General features: G+C 38.8%; 1 pseudogene; it reads left to right on the plus strand.

Annotated features, from left to right (window-relative positions):
- The first annotated feature begins 3,773 nt into the window (after positions 1-3,773).
- LOC105316282 (uncharacterized protein K02A2.6-like) overlaps positions 3,774-4,643 on the plus strand; it is a 3,700-nt pseudogene continuing 2,830 nt past the window's right edge.

The following is a 4,643-nucleotide window of genomic DNA, read 5'->3' on the forward strand; positions in this document are numbered from 1 at the left end:
AGTTTCAGCTGATTACTAGTGTTAATTTAGGTATAGTCAAGGAAAATTGGCAGGAATATTACTCCAAAGGTGTTACTGATGAGTTGTCAGCACTAACAGAGATTGACAAAAAATTTAAGCCCACTGGACCATTATCTAAACAGAATTGTGCATTTTCTGTATATATGGTAAAGGTATACAAGTTCTCATAATTATAGATATTATTCATGAAGAGTGACTTACAAGTGGACTTGGATGACATTTTGAAGAGCAAGACATTCCCTGAACCAAGATTGATTCTTCTTACCAGTATATCAGATATACAGGGTTTTATTGTTGCCGAGGAGACTGTTCTTTTTGAAATAGATGATTGTTCAGTCATTAAAGGCATGACATCCCTGATAGCAATCTACTATGTTCTTCATATAGGATATCCACGAGGGCTTCATGCTGTCATTTCTGCTTTTTATTTAAGAAATGCTGTTGGGAATAGCTGAGAAGAGTATTAAGAAGTCATCAAAATATTTGAGGTTCATTGACTTACTTAAAGAGTAACCGACTAACCTGTGTTAAATAATAGGAACATTTTTGTTTTTATATTATTGTGATAATTATTGTTGAACAACCAGCAGCGGTACCTGCAAATTTAGCACATGTATTTGCAATTATAGCACTTTATTATACAGCATGCATGTCATCTTAGCACTTCATTAATACAGCATGCATGTCATCCTAACACTGTGGATAAGTCAACAGGCCTGTAGATATTCTGATTCTGGGGACAAGGCTCAGCACCAAAATTTGTGCTAAAATAGCACCTTTGTTTTTAGTGTGTATTCATGTCACTTCAGGCTTGTGGGCATGATTTTAGAAATGACACCCAATGCTGACGTTACGCTCTGGCAGCAAATTGTCCTACTGTAGTTTATTGGCATCTTCACCTGAAACAATAAATCTCTATTTTGATGCTTTAGAAGAAGCAATGCAGAAAAACAAGCTTCAAAATTCCCAATGCTGATTTATAATAGTGACGAAACTGGTTTTCCATTGGAGCATAAGCCGTGTAAAGAGATTGGTGTGCATGGTCAACATGATCTTCCTTCAATTACAAGTGGTGACAAAACCCAAATTTCGGTTCTTGCTGCATGCAGTGCAACAAGCAATCTTATACCACCAATGATAATGTTTGATAGAAAACGATTAAAACTTGCTACACATGATTGATGAAGTCCCAGGGACTGTGTATGCTTCATCAAAGAAAGATTCAGAATTATTTCTAGATTGGCTTGTGTTTTCTATTCAATAGTCCACCTCAGCAAACAGTCTTACTTCTGATTGATGGACACTCCCTCACTACCATCCTGATGTCATTCGTAAAGCTACGGAATATCACAATTGTGTTTTGCCTTCTGCCTTACACAACACACCTGCGTCAACCATTAGACAGGTCGTGTTACAGTCCCTTGAGAGCTGCTTATTATCAGCAGTGTCAGCAATTTTTTTGCACTAATCCAGGCCAAGTTATTACTTGTTTTAATTTTTTATCAATATTTACTAAAGCTTGGGCACAGGCAATGACTCCTTTTAACATCATTATGGGATTTGGAGCCACAGGAGTATATCCTTTTAATTGATACATTGTACTTCAACATGTTACCAATTCTGATGATAACTGTGACATAGATGAGTTAGCCTGAAAATGGGAATGTATATTCCATTATACAGTCCTTCCAAGTACCAACATCAACAACTAAACGACAAATCATTAAGGCTCCCATACACTACGCAATATGTTACTGGCAACATTTGTGGTTACTTTGATCTTGTAAGCTAAATGTTGCCAGAAATAGAAGGCCATTCTATTTCTGGCAACATGTTGCTCACAAGATCAAAGTAACCACAAACGTTGCCAGCAACATGTTGCCTAGTGTATGGAGGCCTTTAGATACAAGCATATCTGATGATGACTCAATGACAGGATCAGATATTGAACAGCCTTCAAAATATGCAACCATCATGCATTAGCAAGTATCTTGTATTGCCAGAGCCACCCAAAAGTAAGAATATATACACTGCTAAAGCACTTACAGGCAGTGAACATTTGAGATTAATAAAAGAAAAAGAAAGGGAGAAAGCTAGGAAGACGAAAAAGAATTAAGAAAGCGAGAACGTGAACTTAAAAGCAGTGGCGGATTTAGAATGGGGGTTGCTAGGGTTGCAACCCCATCACAAGTTTATAAATCAAAAATAATTGAGGTTTTGCCACATTGTGTTAGTAGTCTAGTTGGGTTGATCTGTGGCTAACCACAAATCAGCTGTTAACTCATTACATGCACTACAGTAAACCTGCACTACAGTTAAAGCACAATGGCTGCCAGAAAATGAACCTCAGGAGGCACTATAGACTTTTTTTTTCAAAAGGTGAGAACTCACTGAATGAAAGCATGCAATATATCCTTACACTATTATTATTATTATTATTATCATTATCATTATTACTATTGAGTACTATTCAAACTGTAATGATAGAGCCAATATAATCAAAGAAAGTAATGATGAAGCAACAGCTGGAAGTTGTGAGATATTATTAAGAGTTATGACTACAATAATAAGGTGTACATGTATTTATTATTATCACTATCATTGTTATTGTTAGGTGATTGTGTTGCTAGGTAACTATTACTATCTTAGTGTGGTATTTCCTGGGTGTGTGTGTATTGATTGTGTTTTATTATTATGATTTTAAAATGATTATTTGCTGGACTGATTTTTGTGATCCTTTTTGTTGTTTTCCTTGTTGAAACGATTCTTCTTGATACGAGAAGAAATCTTACAGTTTTGGCGATGAGGGTGGGATGACTCAAAGTACTTTTGGTCAGATATCTGAATACCAGCCCGATGTGGAACCATATAATACCTATGAGCAGAGAGTGCGTGTCTTTTTACGAGCCAATAAGATAGATGACGATGTGGCTGTAGATGTTTTCCTCAGCATTATTGGAGCTGCCAATTTTTTTTTACTTGCTAGCTTAGTATCACCTGACAAACCAACTGATAGGTCTTTGGGGGACCTACTTGCTATGCTGAGAAACCATTTCTCACAGAAAAGAGTCACTATTGCAGAGCGTTTCCGTTTCCATGATCGGAGTCAAAAGGAAGAGGAGTCAGTGGCAGTGTTTGCTGCTGAGCTGCGCAGGCTAGCAGCATACTGTAAATTTGGCCATCACCTCAATCAAGCACTTAGAGACCGGTTCGTATGTGGCTTGAAGAATGTTCGAATACAGAAGAAGCTGCTGATAGTTGACGACGAAGAGCTTACTTTTGCTGCTGCTGTAGAAATGGCCACAACTGCTGAAACAGTAGAAGAAGGGTTGAACAATCTTTCTGTTTCTGGTCGTCCTGACATACGTAAGGTACTGCCTAAGAAGATATCGATTTGCTACCGTTGTGGAAAGGATGGTCACTGGGCTAACGATTGCAAGCATCGGGTTACGGTATGCCGTCGTTGTGGAAAAAGGGGACATTTGCAGGCCGTATGTCGCTCCTCCAAGCTTTTCCAAAAGAGTTCAACGGTTCCAGTGAAAAACATAATGAACCAGGGTGTGGGTGAGGAGAAAGATGACGGTAGTAGTGATGAAGATCTCAGCATTTTCCAGGTCAACTCAGCTAGCGATTCACCTCCTCCAATACTAGTCACTGCACAACTTAATGGCTGCCCCATATCCATGGAAGTGGATACAGGAGCAGCAGTATCAATAGTATCCAAGAGAGTTTATTAACACTATTTAAAGAAAATGAGCCCATTGCAAGTAACAGAGTTGGAGCTTCAGACATATACAAAGGAACCAATTGAAGTTTTGGGCAAATGTGATGTTCTCGTGGAGTATGAGTCTCAATCAGTAAGGAGCAGTGTTTACATAGTAGCTGGAAAGGCCCACTGCCTTATGGGTAGAGATCGGCTACAAACTCATTCGTTTAAATTGGTCAAGGATTTACCAGGTTAAAACCGCAAACACGGAAGTTCAAAAGGTCCTATCTAAATACTCTGAAGCTTTTAAGGCAAAATTGGGTACCTTCCTGCATCACCAGGTCACACTAAGACTGAAGCATGGAGCAGCACCACGTTATTTCCGTCCACGAGCTATTCCATTTGCCTTAAAGAAAGGAGTGGAGGAAGAACTTCAGAAATTGGAACAGCAAGGTGTTCTGGAATCGGTTGTTTCTAGTGACTGGGCTGCTCCAATAGTGGTGGTACCAAAGAAAGATGGAAGCATTAGAATATGTGGTGATTACAAGGTAACACTAAATCCAGTATTAGATATTGACATGTATCCCCTACCTAAACCACAGGAATTGTTTGCTTCATTGGCTGGAGGCCAGAAATTCACAAAATTAGACCTGTCACAAGCCTACCAGCAGCTACAATTGGACCCAAAGTCAAGAGAAATGGTGACAATTAACACGCACAAAGGCCTGTATAGATATAACCATCTTCCGTTTGGAGTAGCATCAGCTCTAGCAGTATTTCAGAGGACAATGGACCATATTTTGAGAGGTATTCCACAGGTTCTCTGTTATTTAGATGATAACTTAATCACAGGGAGGAATGATGCAGAACATTTGTGTAATCTGGAACTAGTACTACATAGGCTTGAAGTAAATGG

Source organism: Amphimedon queenslandica, unplaced genomic scaffold, assembly GCF_000090795.2.
Source record: "Amphimedon queenslandica unplaced genomic scaffold, v1.1 AMPQUscaffold_13512, whole genome shotgun sequence".
NCBI lineage: Eukaryota > Metazoa > Porifera > Demospongiae > Haplosclerida > Niphatidae > Amphimedon > Amphimedon queenslandica.